The sequence below is a fragment of the Oncorhynchus nerka genome, linkage group LG13, assembly GCF_034236695.1.
Source record: "Oncorhynchus nerka isolate Pitt River linkage group LG13, Oner_Uvic_2.0, whole genome shotgun sequence".
Classification (NCBI taxonomy): domain Eukaryota; kingdom Metazoa; phylum Chordata; class Actinopteri; order Salmoniformes; family Salmonidae; genus Oncorhynchus; species Oncorhynchus nerka.
In genome coordinates, this window is record NC_088408.1 from 80,216,913 (window position 1) to 80,241,443 (window position 24,531).

The 24,531-nt window shown below is 45.4% G+C and overlaps 1 protein-coding gene across 3 annotated transcripts in view; it reads left to right on the forward strand.

Moving 5' to 3' along the window:
• The first annotated feature begins 297 nt into the window (after window positions 1-297).
• LOC115140230 (semaphorin-4C-like) overlaps window positions 298-24,531 on the forward strand; it is a 138,801-nt gene continuing 114,567 nt past the window's right edge. For all 3 annotated transcript variants that reach the window (XM_029678458.2, XM_029678459.2, XM_029678461.2), the window contains exon 1: window positions 298-863. The gene's annotated coding sequence lies outside the window, so the exon portion shown is untranslated. The remainder of the gene's footprint in view (window positions 864-24,531) is intronic.

The following is a 24,531-nucleotide window of genomic DNA, read 5'->3' on the forward strand; positions in this document are numbered from 1 at the left end:
TCGTCATACAATATTTAATCCTTGCTCGTCGTCATCAGACAGACATATATACCTCTATTGTGTTAACAACAAAGTCCACTTCCTACAACAAATTCCAATAATGGTATAATATTCATAGACTATGCATATATTCTTCTTAATGTCATAGTGTGAAGTTACCATTACTCATCAAAAGGCCTATTCTTCTGTAACGTGACTTTTGGGACTATCGGGTAGCCGAGTCTGGACAATGCACAGGGGGTGTGTTTGGATGGAGACCTGTTTATGCCTTTATATCATCCCTGGTCGGTCCCTAACAGTGATACGTACTGCAGAAGTATGGCACACTGCAGTGTAACGGCACACTACTCCACCGGTATTCCACTGGAATATATGCTTGCCAGCGCCACGACCAACCCATATCCCTGTCTCTCTGCTATTTTACATCTGTAGAAACTTCTACATATCGAGAGTTGTGCAGTTCTGCGTCGGAGAGACGTCAAGAGAGCACCACGGCCAGGTTTTATATGCTTTGGAAGTGAATCTTATTTGCGAATGATTTCCTCCTTGGTTTCGTATTACAGAGGGAGTGAGTGGAGCAGCGCGAGTATCGCTATGTAAACCAACTGCATCATGACATGTTTTACCGATGTTTCGCAAAGAAATCTAAAGGAAAAACGCGAACGAATAGCCTTCAGCTGACATTTGTTAGTATGTGGAATAATTTGTAACTAACTGAATCGTCCGAAAACAAAGCCGAGATAGCGGAAAGGATACGGTATCTGTCGTTAGTTTACGCGGAGGGAACTGACCGGGAGAGTAGGCTATTGCATTATTATCACCACAGCTGCTGAACAGAGGAGCATAAGTGAACGAATACTACGGTAAGTTTGTTGCAGTCATTGCAACATTATTACAATCATATGAGCGTTATCCTGTAGGTTGGATATATTGTGAGACTGCCTAATGTTGGCTTTTTAAAGTAACCGAATAGGGGGAAGAAAATTAGAAAAACATCTGATCCTGTTTTTGGCTTAGTCGGCAGGGCTCCAACTGTTGCCCCAAGCTTTAAAGGTAGTCTTTTACCGGGTTATACGCACACTGGACAATATTTTTAAACCAATTTAATTGCGTATTGATGAAACTTTATCTCTGTTTAGTCCACAGTAAACATAGCGCACTGCGGTTGGGAAGCAGTTGGAAGCGAATCAAATGTTTTTTGTTCCGAAACCCCATTTAAATCCTGATTTAGACCATTATATTCGACGCATTTAGAGATCATCTGGAGAGACGTTTTCCCCATTTTCTCTACATATTCACCATATTCACTCGACTTGTATATTTGATGTGTGTCGCGTTTGTAGTGAGGTATATCATTGGTCCTCTTGGAACAAAACAGAGTCTGTATGCTATTCAAATTCGGGCATAGAGGACCTGAACTGTTATAGCCATTTGAATCAATTGGATCGCAAAACAGCCACTGCAATTAGCTTGGATTCGAAAAAACCATCACGTGTCTTAACAATGCCTATGTTGTTGTCACCTTATCGCTCATTTGGAGAGGACTTTATTTGAACGGTTATTACAGGGATCGTCGACTAGATTCAGCCACGGGACGATTTTTTTCTTGGACGGATGGTCAGGGTACCAGAACATAATTACAAATCATTTGTAGACTGCAAAATCAGCGCAAGAAGAACATAATATATCATATTTGACCAAAACATAATCATTTCAAACCTTGCTTACATTTGTGTTATCGCATATATCGCTCAATTATGAGTGGGAATAGTTTGGAAGAGATTGTAAAAATGTAATCACTTGGAGCTGGTGTTCTTACAGTCTTTTGTGTTCAACTATAAAATCAAATCACCAGTGGGCCAAATTCCTCCAGTTGGGGAACCCTGCATTATTACAATTATCCAGTTCACAATGACACATTAATTCGGCCTCTTGTTTTGTCTTGCTTTCTTTTTAACGACAATGAAGTAAGTGTTAGCTTCAGCTGGCTGATTACAGTAATTAGTATACAGCATGGCCAGACCAGTGTGAGCAGAACGGTTGAACTGACTAGCTGGACAACAAGGTTTGTGCATGGGGATATGTGGTGACTGTATTCCTAACGACTGTTGCAGGTTCAGTTTAGTTCATTACATTTAAGAATATGACTGGAGAAGGGAAAGCTGAAGTTTCTGAAAATGAAGACAACCAGAGTTAAATGGGGAAACCTAGTAAGGTATAGGGAATGGTAAGGATATTATCATGTAATTATACCAATCTCTGTCTTTGTGCGTACATGCGCCACCCCCACACCGAAATATAATGCAACATGGAAATGACAATGCCCATCTTGTTAGTGATGTTGATATTTCCAGGTTGTGTATGATCATCAAATCAAATATTATTGGTCACATACACATGGTTAGCAGATGTTATTGGTCACATACACATGGTTAGCAGATGTTATTGGTCACATACACATGGTTAGCAGATGTTATTGCGAGTGTAGTGAAATACTTGTGTGTATGCCTATTTACCACACTTCTCCAGAGCCTGTGTGTGTGTCCATTTGGCAGGCAGGAGAAATGGTGGTGGAAGCAGGCACACTCAGCTCCCTCCCTCCCTCACCCTAGATGTTAAAGTGTCTATTGAGAGTCCGATTTGGCTCCTGCCAGGTTGATCTCTTCATTGTTACCACACAATGGCCCCCACATCCTGCTGCCTGCCCCTCCTCCTAGGCCCAGAACCTCCACTCCTCAGCCCCCTCTCAGCCTCGCAGGCAGTCTCATGGTTGGCCTATAAAGAGCTTTTAATACTGTGAGACCGTCATTCTTTAGGTTAAGCAGCGAGAGATGGATTTGTAATGACTTGGCCCTCTTTATCTCCATTTTTCACAGCTAGCATGTGTTTGGTTAAGCTGAAACTGGAGTTAGCTGAGACGTGGGTGCAGAGTGGTGGTTGCATCATGCCTGGGAGGCTGGGACATACTGTAGTCTACATGGAGCACCAACAGATGTCCTGTGTCTGGCTGCTACAGCGTATTCAGTCATCCCTGTGCCACTTGTGACATTTAAATGCAACTGATACTGTAGTGAAGGACCACGCGTGGCAAACAGCCATACAAACACGTGAATGCATGCGAATTACATGGTTAAATACATCTCTTTACCCTCCCCTGATGATGCTAGAGGTGACATAACACCTCCATATATATGCATGGCTGGTTTCAGCATGTTTTGTTCACAGTTTGCAGGCACTGATCTGTTTGATTGAGATTTACTGCACAGCCCAGTGAGCAACAGTTTGATTTTACCTCTGTTCTGCCACAGCAATCTGGGGACGAGATTAAAAAAGAGCCCCTCTCTTCACAAACTGTTTCATTGCTTTCCTTTGGAAGGATTGGACCCTTCTCCATCTTTTACTTTTCATTCCGCTCCTATCCCTCTCTCTCTGTCAGGTCTCCTTTTCCCCTAATTTTGGCCCTGTCTTTCTCCTCCACTCTGTCCATCCTCTGACCCATCCTCTCTCCATCCTGCCATCCTCTCTCCATTATCCCATCCTCTCTCCATCCTGCCATCCTCTCTCCATTATCCCATCCTCTCTCCATCCTGCCATCCTCTCTCCATCCTGCCATCCTCTCTCCATCCTGCCATCCTCTCTCCATCCTCCCATCCTCTCTCCATCCTCCCATCCTCTCTCCATCCTCCCATCCTCTCTCTATCCTCCCATCCTCTGATCCTGTCTCCCATCCTCTCTCCATCCTCCCATCGTCTCTCCATCCTCCCATCGTCTCTCCATCCTCCCATCGTCTCTCCATCCTCCCAACCTCTCTCCATCCTCCCATACTCTCTCCATCCTCCCATACTCTCTCCATCCTCCCATCCTCTCTCCATCCTCCCATCCTCTCTCCATCCTCCCAACTTCTCTCCATCCTCCCATTGTCTCTCCATCCTCCCATTGTCTCTCCATCCTCCCAACCTCTCTCCATCCTCCCATCGTCTCTCCATCCTCCCATCCTCTCTCTATCCTCCCATCGTCTCTCCATCATCCCTTCGTCTCTCCATCCTCCCAACCCTCTCCATCTCCATCCTCCCATCCTCTCTACATCCTCCCAAACTCTCTCTATCCTCCCATCATCTCTCCATCCTCCCATCATCGCTCTATCCTCCCATCGTCTCTCCATCCTCCCATCGTCTCTCCATCCCCCATCGTCTCTCCATCCTCCCATCGTCTCTCCATCCTCCCAACCTCTCTCCATCCTCCCATACTCTCTCCATCCTCCCATAATCTCTCCATCCTCCCATCCTCTCTCCATCCTCCCAACCTCTCTCCATCATCCCTTCGTCTCTCCATCCTCCCATCCTCTCTCTATCCTCCCAACCTCTCTCCATCCTCCCATCCTCTCTACATCCTCCCAACCTCTCTCTATCCTCCCATCATCTCTCCATCCTCCCATCGTCTCTCCATCCTCCAAACCTCTCTCCATCCTCCAAACCTCTCTCCATCCTCCAAACCTCTCTCTATCCTCCCATCGTCTCTCCATCCTCCCAACCTCTCTCCATCCTCCCATCCTCTCTACATCCTCCCAACCTCTCTCTATCTCTCCATCCTCCCATCGTCTCTCCATCCTCCCAACCTCTCTCCATCCTCCCTATGCCTTCTTCATCCCGGTGTGTAATGAGTGGGATGGTCTTGTATCAGCTCTGTGGCAGGTCAGAGAGGACAAGAGTGCCGTCAGTGCCAGTGGCTGGAGCTGTTATGGTGCGAGGCAGGCCAGCTGAGAGGTCTGTGGAACAGGAGCAGAAGGGTCATCTGGATGTGTGTGTTAGGCCTTAAGAGAAGCGGAAGGGGTTTGCGCTGGGGCTGGACACAGCATTATGTGTAGAGAAGCAGGGGGGGGGGTCGTATTTTAAGAGCACCATGGAGAGGGCTTGGGGTTGGGGGCTGATATAGGCCTGTGTTTTGATGGTGCTCCCAGAGGCCTGTGTGCTGGAGGGAGGCTGCTCTGTGTGCACAGCTGTGGGCCAAAGAAAGAAACACTCATCGACAGACTGTGAAGTGTGGCTGGGTTCTCTCTGCTGCACACACAAACACACACACGCACACTGTCTTGTATAACTAACCTTGTGGGGGACACACATTTCAGTCCCATTCAAAATCCTATACCTAACCATAGTTCCTAAACCTAACCCTAGTTCCTATCCCTAAAACTAACCCTGAACCTAATCCTAACACTAATTTGAACCTTAACCCCTAAACCCCCTAGATAGCATTTGATCTTGTGGGGACTAACAAAATGTCCCCAGTTGGTCAAAATTTTCATTGTTTACTATCCTTCAGATATCCCCACAAGTATAGTTACACACACACAAACTACAGGCCATTACACAGTAGGCCTCAGGGCTGGTTAGGAGAGGAGCGGTCCTGTGAATAAATCACGCTGGTTGTTTCTGGCGCCGGTTCTGATTCTACCCTCCTAGCTCTACAAAAGATGAGAAGCTTTGGTCTGTCTTCCTGGTCAAAATACCCAGAGGATGTACACTGTAGTTGGAGTTATTGAGCTTTAGAGAAACCCTCCCACTCTCTACGCAGTTCATAACAAGTCCAGAATTCTGACTGAGGCATTACATTATTTATGGGAGAGAGAGCAGAGGTGGAGAGAGCAATGACCTGCTTCTTTGTTACTAGCTCACCAATACTGACCATCTGCTGTTTCACTGTCCTCCCTCAAGGCTCCCGAACTGTGTGGGTTGGGGGGGGGGGTTGGGGTTGGGTCAAGTGCATGTGCAGGTGTTTGTGTTATTTTATGAGCATTTGTGTGTGAGCTTTGCCTGGCATAATGCTATTGGTTTATCGTAGTTTGTGTGTTAAACCTTCTCATAACAGCTTCTTAAAACAACCTTAAATGGGGTCACCTTTTATTTCTTCCATTTCTCTCATCTCAGCATTTGCTTGGTGTGCTCCCCTGAAGCAGCTGGAAGCTAGGTTATATTAGAGACAGTTGGGCAATGATTTCCTTTGTGCCAAAGGCTTGCCAACAAGCTCCGGCTGTATTAGGCCTACGTACTGTGTCTGCGTCCCAAATGGCACCCTATTCCCTATAATGTGCACTACTCTTATGTAGGGAATAGGGTGCCATTTGGAACACATCCATAGTAATTATTCACTGGAATGTTGCTCAGAGAGGAGATTCTTCTGTGGTAGATGGTGGAAGTTGGAACTCCTGCTGTTGCTGTTCACCTTGAACAGATGTTTTCAGCAGCCTGTCTTTCTAAAGTGCATTGTGTTTACTGAGCACCAATGTAATGGTTATCTTTTGTACCCTAGTTTATGAGATTTGCCTGTGTGTGTGTGGTTGTTGTGCATGTGGTTGTTGTGTGTGTGTGGTTGTTGTGCATGTGGTTGTTGTGTGTGTGTGGTTGTGCATGTGGTTGTTGTGTGTGGTTGTGTGTGTGTGTGTGGTTGTTGTGTCTGTGTGTGCGTACATGCCTGCATGTCTGCGAGTAAACATGGTGGTGCTGGGGTAGGAGTGTGTGTGTATTGTGTCTAGCCTGACTGTGGGCCCTGCATTGTGTATGCAGACTGTGGTCCATGCCGATGAACAGCAGGAGACGAGCCCATTTTCCCAGTTGAGCATCGCAGTTTGTTTTTATTAGAGCCTTTTTGGGCATTGTTCTGTTCCGATATAGTTGCCTTGCCTTCTCGTGTGACTGCGCTACCAAGCCGTTAACAGCAGGAAGTGCCAGGAGCACGCCTGTTACACTCACACACACAAACTGTTGCTGGAGAAAAATAACAATAAAAAGTAGCCCTGCAGCTGGTATGGAGCAGGAGCTTAGCCAGGAAGGAGTGAGGCTGAACTGAGTTGAGTTGTAGGCCTTTTCTCCAGGGGAGAGCTGGAGAAAAGAGGAGGAGGAGAGTGGGCAGAGGCACAGGGCCACAGCTTATCACTGGGTCCCACCCTTTAGAGACCCAGCCAAACCCCAGCCAAGTTCCCGCCAAACCCCAGCTGAGCTCCACCATGGCTGGACTGAGACAGCTTTTCTCTCAGGGTGTGGTGAGTTGGTGAGTGGTGTTAGCCTAGCCTAGCGCCTCCTGTTGGCAGCCCAATGTCAGTCCAGTCCAATGTCAATGCTCCCTTTCCCAGCTGCGTAAACTGCAGGCAGGGCCAATGCCAGACCCTGGTCCAATAAAGGGGCTGTTGTTAGGGGTGTTGGGCCCTGGCCCGTCGTTGTGGCGATGGGGGCCCCACAGGGGTGTATGTATGTGTTTGTGTGTATATGTGTTTACCCCCTTGTCCTCCCAGCCTGTAGCAGCCTGACCTCAGACCTGGGGCTGGCTGCACCCTGCAGACCCCATGCTGATCTTTTCCAGCCGCTGCACCCTATCTGGCTCACTGAGATGGAGAGGGGGTGAAAGACAAAAGGAAAGAGGGTGGGGGAATTGAGGGAGTGAGAGATGGTGAGGAGGGAGAGCAATATTGATAGGGAGAAAGAGAGGGAGTGACGGGAAGGTAGAAAGAGAGGGAGAGACAGGAAGGGAGAGAGGGGGAGGATGAACTCAAAGACCCCAATATATATAGTAGGAAGAGAGACAGAGTGAGAAATGAAGAGGAGGAGTTGAGGGAGATGGAAGAGAGAAATAGGTGACACAGACCTGGGGAGAGTGAGAGGAGGGCAGACAGAAAGTAATGGAGTGAGGGAGGGCAGACAGAGAGAAATGGAGTGAGTGAAGGAGGGCAGACAGAAATAAATGGAGTGAGGGAGGGCAGACAGAAAGTAACGGAGTGAGGGAGGGCAGACAGAGAGAAATGGAGTGAGGGAGGGTAGACAGAAAGAAATGGAGTGAGGGAGGGCAGGCGGAAAGAAATGGAGTGAGGGAGGGCAGGCGGAAAGAAATGGAGTGAGGGAAAGGCAGGCATAAAGAAATGAAGTGAGGGAGGTTAGACTGAAATACATGGAGTGAGGGAGGGCAGACTGAAAGAAATGGCGTGATGGAGGGCAGACCGAAAGAAATGGAGTGAGGGAGGGCAGACAGAAAGAAATGGAGTAGTGAGGGAGGGCAGACAGAAAGAAATGGAGTGAGGGAGGGCAGACAGAAAGACATGGAGTGAGGGAGGGCAGACAGAAAGACATGGAGTGAGGGAGGGCAGACAGAAAGTAACGGAGTGAGGGAGGGCAGACAGAGAGAAATGGAGTGAGGGAGGGTAGACAGAAAGAAGTGGAGTGAGGGAGGGCAGGCGGAAAGAAATGGAGTGAGGGAGGGCAGACATAAAGAAATGGAGTGAGGGAGGGTAGACTGAAATACATGGAGTGAGGGAGGGCAGACTGAAAGAAATGGAGTGAGGGAGGGCAGACCGAAAGAAATGGAGCGAGGGAGGGCAGACAGAAAGAAATGGAGTGAGGGAGGGCAGACAGAAAGAAATGGAGTAGTGAGGGAGGGCAGACAGAAAGAAATGGAGTGAGGGAGGGCAGACAGAAAGACATGGAGTGAGGGAGGGTAGACAGAAAGACATGGAGTGAGGGAGAGCAGGGCAGACAGAAAGACATGGAGTGAGGGAGGGCAGACAGAAAGTAACGGAGTGAGGGAGGGCAGACAGAGAGAAATGGAGTGAGGGAGGGTAGACAGAAAGAAATGGAGTGAGGGAGGGCAGGCGGAAAGAAATGGAGTGAGGGAGGGCAGACATAAAGAAATGGAGTGAGGGAGGGTAGACTAAAATACATGGAGTGAGGGAGGGCAGACTGAAAGAAATGGAGTGAGGCAGGGCAGACAGAAAGAAATGGAGTGAGGGAGGGCAGACAGAAAGAAATGGTGTAGTGAGGGAGGGCAGACAGAAAGAAATGGAGTGAGGGAGGGCAGACAAAGACATGGAGTGAGGGAGGGTAGACAGAAAGATATGGAGTGAGGGAGGGTAGACAGAAAGACATGGAGTGAGGGAGGGCAGACAGACAGAAATAGAGTGAGGGAGGGTAGACAGAAAGAAATGGAGTGAGGGAGGGTAGACAGAAAGACATGGGAGTGAGGGAGGGTAGACAGAAAGACATGGAGTGAGGGAGAGCAGGGCAGACAGAAAGACATGGAGTGAGGGAGGGCAGACAGAAAGACATGGAGTGAGGGAGGGTAGACAGAAAGACATGGAGTGAGGGAGGGTAGACAGAAAGACATGGAGTGAGGGAGGGCAGACAGACAGAAATGGAGTGAGGGAGGGCAGACAGACAGAAATGGAGTGAGGGAGGGCAGACAAAGAAATGGAGTGAGGGAGGGTAGACAGAAAGACATGGAGTGAGGGAGGGTAGACAGAAAGACATGGAGTGAGGGAGGGTAGACAGAAAGACATGGAGTGAGGGAGAGCAGGGCAGACAGAAAGACATGGAGTGAGGGAGGGCAGACAGAAAGACATGGAGTGAGGGAGGGTAGACAGAAAGACATGGAGTGAGGGAGGGCAGACAGACAGAAATGGCGTGAGGGAGGGCAGACAGAAAGAAATGGCGTGAGGGAGGGTAGACAGAAAGACATGGAGTGAGGGAGGGTAGACAGAAAGACATGGAGTGAGGGAGAGCAAAGAATAGTCTTGCACATAGGTTCTGAGAGAGTTAGATAAGGCTGCACCAGCAGTCAACAATTCCACCATCAATCTCCTACCTAGCTCTCTCCCTCTGCTTTCCTCTCTTTTCTCTCTCCTTTTCTCTTTCTCCCACAATCCCTGTATTTGTAATAGACCCTATCCTGTACCGCCTTCTTTTCCCTCCCTCCCTCCCTCCCTCCCTCCCTCCCTCCCTCCCTCCCTCCCTCAGCACATAGACACACTGACTCGTGGCATATGGAACAGTATATCTGGGAGATTATTTTTTGTGCCTATTAAGCAGTCTCTTTTTTCCTGAAAAAGGAGAGAGAAAGGCAAACTGTTATTATTATGATATTTTACCAGCACTGAGCCCAGGTCAGGCCCATAGTGGCAGGAGACCTAGACCGTTGGTAGCCGGGAGGAGTGAGTTAGTTATTTTGTGCTCACCCCCTCCTGCTAAGCTCTTAAACCTGCTGCTTCTACACATCAAAAAATCAATAAAGCGTCTCTTTAAAAGCGGCCTGAGAAATAATGGATGAGAGAGACCGAAATGCAGATGGATACCTCCCATCGGTTACCTTTCCACCTCCGTTCTACCTCTTTTTACCCCCTCATCCTCTCTCTTCCTCCTCTCCCTCCCTCTTCTGCTACCCCCCTCTCTCTTCCTCCTCTACCTCTCCCTCCCTCTTCTGCTATCTCTCTCTCTCTCTCTCTCTCTCTCTCTCTCTCTCTCTCTCTCTCTCTCTCTCTCTTTCTCTCTTTCTCTCTCTCTCTCTCTCTTCTCTCTCTCTCTCTCTCTCTCTCTCTCTCTCTCTCTCTCTCTCTCTCTCTCTCTCTCTGTGTGTGTGCGCCTGGGAAGCATTTAAGGGGGCCAACCTGTAAAGTTAACACATTCAGTTTGTCCCCTATTAAAACGCTGTGTTCCAGCCTCCGCTGTGCTGAGGTCTATCTACTTATGAACCGTGATTTGTGTGCCAGGATTCAATTCCTTAAATTTGTCATTCGCTCCCTGTGGGATAGGGCCCTGTTTTTAATTAATTTATGTTGAATGACATTCGCTGTGTGTTTCTGTCTGTGTGTGGCGCTGACATTATTTGGGGTGTGTGTGGCAGTCGGCAACCCAGCAGGGTCTCATGGGTGCGGCCGGTGTGTGTGTGTGAGTGTTGTCTATGTGTGTGTGACCTACTGTGCTGTACTATGTTGTACTATGCTGTGTGGACGTTTCCTTTGTTCTGCTGTGTGTGTTGCTGGTCGTCGACTGCTCCATCCGGGGTTAACATTACCATTGTCTGCTACGCAATGTAGCGAGCCGCCCTGCAGAGAGAGAGAGCGCTATATTGAGTCTTGTTTCTCTGTGCTGTATGACAGTGCTCACAGTGTTTCTCTGTGCTGTATGACAGTGCTCATAGTGTTTCTCTGTGCTGTATGACAGTGCTCATAGTGTTTCTCTGTGCTGTATGACAGTGCTCACAGTGTTTCTCTGTGCTGTATGACAGTGCTCATAGTGTTTCTCTGTGCTGTATGACTGCTGTATGACAGTGCTCATAGTGTTTCTCTGTGCTGTATGACAGTGCTCATAGTGTTTCTCTGTGCTGTATGACAGTGCTCATAGTGTTTCTCTGTGCTGTATGACAGTGCTTATAGTATTTCTCTGTGCTGTATGACAGTGCTCATAGTGTTTCTCTGTGCTGTATGACAGTGCTCATAGTGTTTCTCTGTGCTGTATGACAGTGCTCATAGTATTTCTATGTGCTGTATGACAGTGCTCATAGTGTTTCTCTGTGCTGTATGACAGTGCTCATAGTGTTTCTCTGTGCTGTATGACAGTGCTCATAGTGTTTCTCTGTGCTGTATGACAGTGCTCATAGTGTTTCTCTGTGCTGTATGACAGTGCTCATAGTGTTTCTCTGTTCTGTATGACAGTGCTCATAGTGTTTCTCTGTGCTGTATGACAGTGCTCATAGTGTTTCTCTGTGCTGTATGACAGTGCTCATAGTGTTTCTCTGTGCTGTATGACTGCTGTATGACAGTGCTCATAGTGTTTCTCTGTGCTGTATGACAGTGCTCATAGTGTTTCTCTGTGCTGTATGACTGCTGTATGACAGTGCTCATAGTGTTTCTCTGTGCTGTATGACAGTGCTCATAGTGTTTCTCTGTGCTGTATGACAGTGCTCATAGTGTTTCTCTGTGCTGTATGACAGTGCTCATAGTGTTTCTCTGTGCTGTATGACAGTGCTCATAGTGTTTCTCTGTGCTGTATGACAGTGCTCATAGTGTTTTCTCTGTTCTGTAGTGTTTCTCTGTGCTGTATGACAGTGCTCATAGTGTTTCTCTGTGCTGTATGACAGTGCGCATAGTGTTTCTCTGTGCTGTATGACAGTGCTCATAGTGTTTCTCTGTGCTGTATGACTGCTGTATGACAGTGCTCATAGTGTTTCTCTGTGCTGTATGACAGTGCTCATAGTGTTTCTCTGTGCTGTATGACAGTGCTCATAGTGTTTCTCTGTGCTGTATGACTGCTGTATGACAGTGCTCATAGTGTTTCTCTGTGCTGTATGACAGTGCTCATAGTGTTTCTCTGTGCTGTATGACAGTGCTCATAGTGTTTCTCTGTGCTGTATGACAGTGCTCATAGTGTTTCTCTGTTCTGTATGACAGTGCTCATAGTGTCTGTTGTTTGAGCTCCATGGTACATCACCAGCTGATGGACACTTGCTGCATATCGTGGGGAACCAGTCCCCCACAACCTCCTATGGTGTTGTGCACTGCACAGATTCTATGTGAGCGTGTGTCTCTCACAGTGGTTTATCTACATTGAAATGTGGCTGTCTGTGTGTGTGCTTGTGAGTATGTGTGTACGTGTACGTCGTGTGCGTTGTGACTTCAGCGAGTCCACAGTGCCTTATCGACAGGTTTATGAGTCCTTTTCAGTGTGTTGTTCTCAGAAGGCGAATTAAGATGCAGAGTCACTGATAGACTGAGTCATCCTGACAGCAGCAGGGAGGGAGAGGGCTGAACGACTGTACACACTGATCCCCATCTATTGATCTTTATTTCCCCTATTACTCTCACTCTCTAGCTCTCTCTCTCTCTCTCTCTCTCTCTCTCTCTCTCTCTCGCTTTTTACGTTCGTTACAATGAAGTCATTTTTGTGCTTTTAATGATGCAACTATTGGGCCTATAAAAGTATTTTAAAATAAAACATCTCTCACACACCAGCCTGCTGTCCTCAATCCCACCTGGCCCATGCACAATGAGAACATCATGAGAGGTGGTGGTGTGATTCAGTGTATTGGACCAGTCAGCCCAGTAGCAGCAGCAGTATATAGCAGCAGCAGTATATAGCAGTAGCAGTATATAGCAGCAGTATATAGCAGCAGTTTATAGCAGCAGTTTATAGCAGCAGCAGTATATAGCAGCAGTATATAGCAGCAGTATATAGCAGCAGTTTATAGCAGCAGTATATAGCAGCAGTATATAGCAGCAGTATATAGCAGCAGCAGTATATAGCAGCAGCAGTCAATAGCAGAAGCAGTATATAGCAGCAGTAAATAGCAGCAGCAGTATATAGCAGTATATATCAGCAGTATATAGCAGCAGTATATAGCAGCAGTATATAGCAGCAGCAGTATATAGCAGCAGTATATAGCAGCAGTTTATAGCAGCAGTATATAGCAGCAGTTTATAGCAGCAGTATATAGCAGCAGTAAATAGCAGCAGTATATAGCAGCAGTATATAGCAGCAGTATATAGCAGCAGCAGTATATAGCAGCAGTATATAGCAGCAGTAAATAGCAGCAGCAGTATATAGCAGAAGCAGTATATAGCAGCAGTAAATAGCAGCAGTTTATAGCAGCAGCAGTATATAGCAGCAGTATATAGCAGCAGTATATAGCAGCAGTAAATAGCAGCAGCAGTATATAGCAGAAGCAGTATATAGCAGCAGTAAATAGCAGCAGCAGTATATAGCAGCAGCAGTATATAGCAGTAGCAGTATATAGCAGCAGCAGTAAATAGCAGAAGCAGTATATAGCAGCAGTTTATAGCAGCAGCAGTATATAGCAGCAGCAGTATATAGCAGTAGCAGTATATAGCAGTAGCAGTATATAGCAGCAGCAGTATATAGCAGCAGCAGTATATAGCAGCAGCAGTCAATAGCAGCAGTATATAGCAGCAGCAGTAAATAGCAGCAGTATATAGCAGCAGTAAATAGCAGCAGTAAATAGCAGCAGTAAATAGCAGCAGCAGTATATAGCAGCAGCAGTATATAGCAGCAGTATATAGCAGCAGTATATAGCAGGAGCAGTATATAGCAGTAGCAGTATATAGCAGCAGCAGTAAATAGCAGCAGTATATAGCAGCAGCAGTAAATAGCAGTAGCAGTATATAGCAGCAGTAAATAGCAGTAGCAGTATATAGCAGCAGCAGTAAATAGCAGAAGCAGTATATAGCAGCAGCAGTAAATAGCAGCAGTATATAGCAGCAGCAGTAAATAGCAGCAGTAAGTAAATAGCAGCAGCAGTAAATAGCAGCAGCAGTAAATAGCAGCAGCAGTATATAGCAGCAGCAGTATATAGCAGCAGCAGTATATAGCAGCAGCAGTATATAGCAGCAGTATATAGCAGCAGCAGTATATAGCAGCAGCAGGATATAGCAGCAGCAGTATAAAGCAGCAGTAAATAGCAGCAGCAGTAAATAGCAGCAGCAGTATATAGCAGCAGTATATAGCAGCAGCAGTATATAGCAGCAGTAAATAGCAGCAGCAGTAAATAGCAGCAGCAGTATATAGCAGCAGTATATAGCAGCAGCAGTATATAGCAGCAGTAAATAGCAGCAGCAGTAAATAGCAGCAGCAGTATATAGCAGCAGCAGTATATAGCAGCAGTAAATAGCAGCAGCAGTATATAGCAGCAGCAGTATATAGCAGCAGTAAATAGCAGCAGCAGTATATAGCAGCAGCAGTATATAGCAGCAGCAGTATATAGCAGCAGTAAATAGCAGCAGCAGGATATAGCAGCAGCAGTATAAAGCAGCAGTAAATAGCAGCAGCAGTAAATAGCAGCAGTATATAGCAGCAGCAGTATATAGCAGCAGCAGTATGTAGCAGCAGTAAATAGCAGCAGTATATAGCAGCAGCAGTATATAGCAGCAGTATATAGCAGCAGCAGTATATAGCAGCAGCAGTATATAGCAGCAGCAGTATATAGCAGCAGTATATAGCAGCAGCAGTATATAGCAGCAGCAGTATATAGCAGCAGCAGTCAATAGCAGCAGCAGTATATAGCAGCAGCAGTACATAGTGGCAGCAGTCAATAGCGGCAGCAGTCAATAGCAGCAGTAGTATATAGCAGCAGCAGTACATAGCAGTAGCAGTATATAGCAGCAGCAGTATATAGCAGCAGTATATAGCAGCAGCAGTATATAGCAGCAGTAAATAGCAGCAGCAGTATATAGCAGCAGTCAATAGCAGCAGCAGTATATAGCAGCAGCAGTACATAGCAGTAGCAGTATATAGCAGCAGCAGTATATAGCAGCAGTATATAGCAGCAGCAGTATATAGCAGCAGCAGTATATAGCAGCAGCAGGATATAGCAGCAGCAGTATAAAGCAGCAGTAAATAGCAGCAGCAGTAAATAGCAGCAGCAGTATATAGCAGCAGCAGTATATAGCAGCAGTAAATAGCAGCAGCAGTATATAGCAGCAGTATATAGCAGCAGCAGTATATAGCAGCAGCAGTAAATAGCAGCAGCAGTATATAGCAGCAGCAGTATATAGCAGCAGCAGTATATAGCAGCAGCAGTATATAGCAGCAGCAGTAAATAGCAGCAGCAGTAAATAGCAGCAGCAGTATATAGCAGCAGCAGTATATAGCAGCAGCAATATATAGCAGCAGTATATAGCAGCAGCAGTAAATAGCAGCAGCAGTATATAGCAGCAGCAGTATATAGCAGCAGCAGTATATAGCAGCAGCAGTATATAGCAGCAGCAGTATATAGCAGCAGCAGTATATAGCAGCAGCAGTATATAGCAGCAGTAAATAGCAGCAGCAGTATATAGCAGCAGCAGTATAAAGCAGCAGTAAATAGCAGCAGCAGTAAATAGCAGCAGCAGTATATAGCAGCAGTATATAGCAGCAGCAGTATGTAGCAGCAGTAAATAGCAGCAGTATATAGCAGCAGCAGTATATAGCAGCAGTAAATAGCAGCAGCAGTATATAGCAGCAGCAGTAAATAGCAGCAGCAGTATATAGCAGCTGCAGTCAATAGCAGCAGTATATAGCAGCAGCAGTAAATAGCAGCAGTATATAGCAGCAGTAAATAGCAGCAGCAGTATATAGCAGCAGCAGTATATAGCAGCAGCAGTAAATAGCAGAAGCAGTATATAGCAGCAGCAGTAAATAGCAGCAGTATATAGCAGCAGCAGTAAATAGCAGCAGTAAATAGCAGCAGTATATAGCAGCAGTAAATAGCAGCAGTAAATAGCAGCAGCAGTATATAGCAGTAGCAGTATATAGCAGCAGCAGTATATAGCAGCAGCAGTATATAGCAGCAGTATATAGCAGCAGCAGGATATAGCAGCAGCAGTATAAAGCAGCAGTAAATAGCAGCAGCAGTAAATAGCAGCAGCAGTATATAGCAGCAGTATATAGCAGCAGCAGTATATAGCAGCAGTATATAGCAGCAGTATATAGCAGCAGCAGTATATAGCAGCAGTAAATAGCAGCAGCAGTAAATAGCAGCAGCAGTATATAGCAGCAGCAGTAAATAGCAGCAGCAGTATATAGCAGCAGCAGTATAAAGCAGCAGTAAATAGCAGCAGCAGTAAATAGCAGCAGCAGTATATAGCAGCAGTATATAGCAGCAGCAGTATATAGCAGCAGCAGTATATAGCGGCAGCAGTATATAGCAGCAGCAGTCAATAGCAGCAGCAGTATATAGCAGCAGCAGTACATAGTGGCAGCAGTCAATAGCAGCAGCAGTATATAGCAGCAGTAAATAGCAGCAGCAGTATATAGCAGCAGCAGTATATAGCAGCAGTCAATAGCAGCAGCAGTATATAGCAGCAGCAGTACATAGCAGCAGCAGTATATAGTGTCAGCAGTCAATAGCGGCAGCAGTCAATAGCAGCAGCAGTATATAGCAGCAGCAGGATATAGCAGGATATAGCAGGATATAGCAGCAGCAGTATATAGCAGCAGCAGTATATAGCAGCAGCAGTCAATAGCAGCAGCAGTATATAGCAGCAGCAGTAGCAGCAGTAATAGCAGCAGCAGTATAAAGCAGCAGTATATAGCAGCAGCAGTCAATAGCAGCAGCAGTCAATAGCAGCAGCAGGATATAGCAGCAGTAAATAGCAGCAGCAGTATATAGCAGCAGCAGTATATAGCAGCAGCAGGATATAGCAGCAGTAAATAGCAGCAGCAGTAAATAGCGGCAGCAGGATATAGCAGCAGCAGTATATAGCAGCAGCAGGATATAGCAGCAGCAGTAAATAGCAGCAGCAGTATATAGCGGCAGCAGTATATAGCAGCAGTATATAGCAGCAGCAGTATATAGCAGCAGCAGTATATAGCAGCAGCAGTCAATAGCAGCAGTATATAGCAGCAGCAGTAAATATAGCAGTATATAGCAGCAGTAAATAGCAGCAGTAAATAGCAGCAGCAGTATATAGCAGCAGCAGTATATAGCAGCAGCAGTATATAGCAGCAGTATATAGCAGGAGCAGTATATAGCAGTAGCAGTATATAGCAGCAGCATTAAATAGCAGAAGCAGTATATAGCAGCAGCAGTAAATAGCAGCAGTATATAGCAGCAGCAGTAAATAGCAGTAGCAGTATATAGCAGCAGCAGTATATAGCAGTAGCAGTATATAGCAGCAGCAGTAAATAGCAGAAGCAGTATATAGCAGCAGCAGTAAATAGCAGCAGTATATAGCAGCAGCAGTAAATAGCAGCAGTAAATAGCAGCAGTATATAGCAGCAGTAAATAGCAGCAGTAAATAGCAGCAGCAGTATATAGCAGTAGCAGTATATAGCAGCAGCAGTATATAGCAGCAGCAGTATATAGCAGCAGTATATAGCAGCAGCAGTATATAGCAGCAGCAGGATATAGCAGCAGCAGTATAAAGCAGCAGTAAATAGCAGCAGCAGTAAATAGCAGCAGCAGTATATAGCAGCAGTATATAGCAGCAGCAGTATATAGCAGCAGTAAATAGCAGCAGCAGTAAATAGCAGCAGCAGTATATAGCAGCAGTATATAGCAGCAGCAGTATATAGCAGCAGTAAATAGCAGCAGCAGTAAATAGCAGCAGCAGTATATAGCAGCAGCAGTATATAGCAGCAGTAAATAGCAGCAGCAGTATATAGCAGCAGCAGTATATAGCAGCAGTAAATAGCAGCAGTATATAGCAGCAGCAGTATATAGCAGCAGCAGTATATAGCAGCAGTAAATAGCAGCAGCAGGATATAGCAGCAGCAGTATAAAGCAGCAGTAAATAGCAGCAGCAGTAAATAGCAGCAGCAGTATATAGCAGCAGCAGTATATAGCAGCAGCAGTATGTAGCAGCAGTAAATAGCAGCAGTATATAGCAGCAGCAGTATATAGCAGCAGTATATAGCAGCAGCAGTATATAGCAGCAGCAGTATATAGCAGCAGCAGTCAATAGCAGCAGCAGTATATAGCAGCAGCAGTACAAGTGGCAGCAGTCAGCGGCAGTATCAATAGCAGCAGTAGTATATAGCAGCAGCAGTATATAGCAGCAGTAAATAGCAGCAGCAGTATATAGCAGCAGTCAATAGCAGCAGCAGTATATAGCAGCAGCAGTACATAGCAGCAGCAGTATATAGCAGCAGCAGTATATAGCAGCAGTATATAGCAGCAGCAGTATATAGCAGCAGCAGTATATAGCAGCAGCAGTATATAGCAGCAGCAGTATAAAGCAGCAGTAAATAGCAGCAGCAGTAAATAGCAGCAGCAGTATATAGCAGCAGCAGTATATAGCAGCAGTAAATAGCAGCAGCAGTATATAGCAAGTATATAAGCAGCAGTATATAGCAGCAGTAAATAGCAGCAGCAGTATATAGCAGCAGCAGTATATAGCAGCAGCAGTATATAGCAGCAGCAGTATATAGCAGCAGTAAATAGCAGCAGCAGTAAATAGCAGCAGCAGTATATAGCAGCAGCAGTATATAGCAGCAGCAATATATAGCAGCAGTATATAGCAGCAGTATATAGCAGCAGCAGTAAATAGCAGCAGCAGTATATAGCAGCAGTATATAGCAGCAGCAGTATATAGCAGCAGTAAATAGCAGCAGCAGTATATAGCAGCAGCAGTATATAGCAGCAGTAAATAGCAGCAGCAGGATATAGCAGCAGCAGTATAAAGCAGCAGTAAATAGCAGCAGCAGTAAATAGCAGCAGCAGTATATAGCAGCAGTATATAGCAGCAGCAGTATGTAGCAGCAGTAAATAGCAGCAGTATATAGCAGCAGCAGTATATAGCAGCAGTAAATAGCAGCAGCAGTATATAGCAGCAGCAGTAAATAGCAGCAGCAGTATATAGCAGCTGCAGTCAATAGCAGCAGTATATAGCAGCAGCAGTAAATAGCAGCAGTATATAGCAGCAGTAAATAGCAGCAGCAGTATATAGCAGCAGCAGTATATAGCAGCAGCAGTAAATAGCAGAAGCAGTATATAGCAGCAGCAGTAAATAGCAGCAGTATATAGCAGCAGCAGTATATAGCAGCAGCAGGATATAGCAGCAGCAGTATAAAGCAGCAGTAAATAGCAGCAGCAGTAAATAGCAGCAGCAGTATATAGCAGCAGTATATAGCAGCAGCAGTATATAGCAGCAGTATATAGCAGCAGTATATAGCAGCAGCAGTATATAGCAGCAGTAAATAGCAGCAGCAGTAAATAGCAGCAGCAGTATATAGCAGCAGCAGTAAATAGCAGCAGCAGTAAATAGCAGCAGCAGTATATAGCAGCAGCAGTATAAAGCAGCAGTAAATAGCAGCAGCAGTAAATAGCAGCAGCAGTATATAGCAGCAGTATATAGCAGCAGCAGTATATAGCAGCAGCAGTATATAGCGGCAGCAGTATATAGCAGCAGCAGTCAATAGCAGCAGCAGTATATAGCAGCAGCAGTACATAGTGGCAGCAGTCAATAGCGGCAGCAGTCAATAGCAGCAGCAGTATATAGCAGCAGTAAATAGCAGCAGCAGTATATAGCAGCAGCAGTATATAGCAGCAGTCAATAGCAGCAGCAGTATATAGCAGCAGCAGTACATAGCAGCAGCAGTATATAGTGTCAGCAGTCAATAGCGGCAGCAGTAAATAGCAGCAGCAGTATATAGCAGCAGCAGGATATAGCAGGATATAGCAGGATATAGCAGCAGCAGTATATAGCAGCAGTATATAGCAGCAGCAGTATAAAGCAGCAGTATATAGCAGCAGCAGGATATAGCAGCAGTATATAGCAGCAGCAGTATAAAGCAGCAGTAAATAGCAGCAGCAGTCAATAGCAGCAGCAGTCAATAGCAGTAGCAGGATATAGCAGCAGTAAATAGCAGCAGCAGTATATAGCGGCAGCAGTATATAGCAGCAGCAGGATATAGCAGCAGTAAATAGCAGCAGCAGTATATAGCGGCAGCAGTATATAGCAGCAGCAGCAGTATATAGCAGCAGCAGGATATAGCAGCAGTAAATAGCAGCAGCAGTATATAGCGGCAGCAGTATATAGCAGCAGTATATAGCAGCAGCAGGATATAGCAGCAGCAGTATATAGCAGCAGCAGTCAATAGCAGCAGTATATAGCAGCAGCAGTAAATAGCAGCAGTATATAGCAGCAGTAAATAGCAGCAGTAAATAGCAGCAGCAGCAGCAGCATATAGCAGCAGCAGTATATAGCAGCAGCAGTATATAGCAGCAGTATATAGCAGGAGCAGTATATAGCAGCAGCAGTATATAGCAGCAGCAGTAAATAGCAGAAGCAGTATATAGCAGCAGCAGTAAATAGCAGCAGTATATAGCAGCAGCAGTAAATAGCAGTAGCAGTATATAGCAGCAGCAGTATATAGCAGTAGCAGTATATAGCAGCAGCAGTAAATAGCAGAAGCAGTATATAGCAGCAGCAGTAAATAGCAGCAGTATATAGCAGCAGCAGTAAATAGCAGCAGTAAATAGCAGCAGTATATAGCAGCAGTAAATAGCAGCAGTAAATAGCAGCAGCAGTATATAGCAGTAGCAGTATATAGCAGCAGCAGTATATAGCAGCAGCAGTATATAGCAGCAGTATATAGCAGCAGCAGTATATAGCAGCAGCAGGATATAGCAGCAGCAGTATAAAGCAGCAGTAAATAGCAGCAGCAGTAAATAGCAGCAGCAGTATATAGCAGCAGTATATAGCAGCAGCAGTATATAGCAGCAGCAGTAAATAGCAGCAGCAGTAAATAGCAGCAGCAGTATATAGCAGCAGTAAATAGCAGCAGCAGTATATAGCAGCAGTAAATAGCAGCAGCAGTAAATAGCAGCAGCAGTATATAGCAGCAGCAGTATATAGCAGCAGTAAATAGCAGCAGCAGTATATAGCAGCAGCAGTATATAGCAGCAGTAAATAGCAGCAGCAGTATATAGCAGCAGCAGTATATAGCAGCAGTAAATAGCAGCAGCAGGATATAGCAGCAGCAGTATAAAGCAGCAGTAAATAGCAGCAGCAGTAAATAGCAGCAGCAGTATATAGCAGCAGTATATAGCAGCAGCAGTATATAGCAGCAGCAGTATGTAGCAGCAGTAAATAGCAGCAGTATATAGCAGCAGCAGTATATAGCAGCAGTATATAGCAGCAGCAGTATATAGCAGCAGCAGTCAATAGCAGCAGCAGTATATAGCAGCAGCAGTATATAGCAGCAGCAGTCAATAGCAGCAGCAGTATATAGCAGCAGCAGTACATAGTGGCAGCAGTCAATAGCAGCAGCAGTATATAGCAGCAGCAGTACATAGTGGCAGCAGTCAATAGCAGCAGTAGTATATAGCAGCAGCAGTATATAGCAGCAGTAAATAGCAGCAGCAGTATATAGCAGCAGTCAATGGCAGCAGCAGTATATAGCAGCAGCAGTACATAGCAGTAGCAGTATATAGCAGCAGCAGTATATAGCAGCAGTATATAGCAGCAGCAGTATATAGCAGCAGCAGTATATAGCAGCAGCAGGATATAGCAGCAGCAGTATAAAGCAGCAGTAAATAGCAGCAGCAGTAAATAGCAGCAGCAGTATATAGCAGCAGCAGTATATAGCAGCAGTAAATAGCAGCAGCAGTATATAGCAGCAGTATATAGCAGCAGCAGTATATAGCAGCAGTAAATAGCAGCAGCAGTATATAGCAGCAGCAGTATATAGCAGCAGCAGTATATAGCAGCAGCAGTATATAGCAGCAGTAAATAGCAGCAGCAGTATATAGCAGCAGCAGTATATAGCAGCAGCAATATATAGCAGCAGTATATAGCAGCAGCAGTATATAGCAGCAGCAGTAAATAGCAGCAGCAGTATATAGCAGCAGCAGTATATAGCAGCAGCAGTATATAGCAGCAGTAAATAGCAGCAGCAGTATATAGCAGCAGCAGTATATAGCAGCAGTAAATAGCAGCAGCAGGATATAGCAGCAGCAGTATAAAGCAGCAGTAAATAGCAGCAGCAGTAAATAGCAGCAGCAGTATATAGCAGCAGTATATAGCAGCAGCAGTATGTAGCAGCAGTAAATAGCAGCAGTATATAGCAGCAGCAGTATATAGCAGCAGTAAATAGCAGCAGCAGTATATAGCAGCAGCAGTAAATAGCAGCAGCAGTATATAGCAGCTGCAGTCATAAAGCAGCAGTATATAGCAGCAGCAGTAAATAGCAGTATATAGCAGCAGTAAATAGCAGCAGCAGTATATAGCAGCAGCAGTATATAGCAGCAGCAGTAAATAGCAGAAGCAGTATATAGCAGCAGCAGTAAATAGCAGCAGTATATAGCAGCAGCAGTACATAGCAGCAGTAAATAGCAGCAGTATATAGCAGCAGTAAATAGCAGCAGTAAATAGCAGCAGCAGTATATAGCAGTAGCAGTATATAGCAGCAGCAGTATATAGCAGCAGCAGTATATAGCAGCAGTATATAGCAGCAGCAGGATATAGCAGCAGCAGTATAAAGCAGCAGTAAATAGCAGCAGCAGTAAATAGCAGCAGCAGTATATAGCAGCAGTATATAGCAGCAGCAGTATATAGCAGCAGTATATAGCAGCAGTATATAGCAGCAGCAGTATATAGCAGCAGTAAATAGCAGCAGCAGTAAATAGCAGCAGCAGTATATAGCAGCAGCAGTAAATAGCAGCAGCAGTAAATAGCAGCAGCAGTATATAGCAGCAGCAGTATATAGCAGCAGTATATAGCAGCAGCAGTATAAAGCAGCAGTAAATAGCAGCAGCAGTAAATAGCAGCAGCAGTATATAGCAGCAGTATATAGCAGCAGCAGTATATAGCAGCAGCAGTATATAGCGGCAGCAGTATATAGCAGCAGCAGTCAATAGCAGCAGCAGTATATAGCAGCAGCAGTACATAGTGGCAGCAGTCAATAGCGGCAGCAGTCAATAGCAGCAGCAGTATATAGCAGCAGTAAATAGCAGCAGCAGTATATAGCAGCAGCAGTATATAGCAGCAGTCAATAGCAGCAGCAGTATATAGCAGCAGCAGTACATAGCAGCAGCAGTATATAGTGTCAGCAGTCAATAGCGGCAGCAGTAAATAGCAGCAGCAGTATATAGCAGCAGCAGGATATAGCAGGATATAGCAGGATATAGCAGCAGCAGTATATAGCAGCAGCAGTATATAGCAGCAGCAGTCAATCGCGGCAGCAGTATATAGCAGCAGCAGTATATAGCAGCAGTATATAGCAGCAGCAGTATAAAGCAGCAGTATATAGCAGCAGCAGTCAATAGCAGCAGCAGTCAATAGCAGTAGCAGGATATAGCAGCAGTAAATAGCAGCAGCAGTATATAGCGGCAGCAGTATATAGCAGCAGCAGGATATAGCAGCAGTAAATAGCAGCAGCAGTATATAGCGGCAGCAGTATATAGCAGCAGCAGCAGTATATAGCAGCAGCAGGATATAGCAGCAGTAAATAGCAGCAGCAGTATATAGCGGCAGCAGTATATAGCAGCAGTATATAGCAGCAGCAGGATATAGCAGCAGCAGTATATAGCAGCAGCAGTCAATAGCAGTAGCAGTATATAGCAGCAGCAGTATATAGCAGCAGCAGTCAATAGCAGCAGTATATAGCAGCAGCAGTAAATAGCAGCAGTATATAGCAGCAGTAAATAGCAGCAGTAAATAGCAGCAGTAAATAGCAGCAGCAGTATATAGCAGCAGCAGTATATAGCAGCAGCAGTATATAGCAGCAGTATATAGCAGGAGCAGTATATAGCAGTAGCAGTATATAGCAGCAGCAGTAAATAGCAGAAGCAGTATATAGCAGCAGCAGTAAATAGCAGCAGTATATAGCAGCAGCAGTAAATAGCAGTAGCAGTATATAGCAGCAGCAGTATATAGCAGCAGCAGTATATAGCAGCAGCAGTAAATAGCAGAAGCAGTATATAGCAGCAGCAGTAAATAGCAGCAGTATATAGCAGCAGCAGTAAATAGCAGCAGTAAATAGCAGCAGTATATAGCAGCAGTAAATAGCAGCAGTAAATAGCAGCAGCAGTATATAGCAGTAGCAGTATATAGCAGCAGCAGTATATAGCAGCAGCAGTATATAGCAGCAGTATATAGCAGCAGCAGTATATAGCAGCAGCAGGATATAGCAGCAGCAGTATAAAGCAGCAGTAAATAGCAGCAGCAGTAAATAGCAGCAGCAGTATATAGCAGCAGTATATAGCAGCAGCAGTATATAGCAGCAGTAAATAGCAGCAGCAGTAAATAGCAGCAGCAGTATATAGCAGCAGTATATAGCAGCA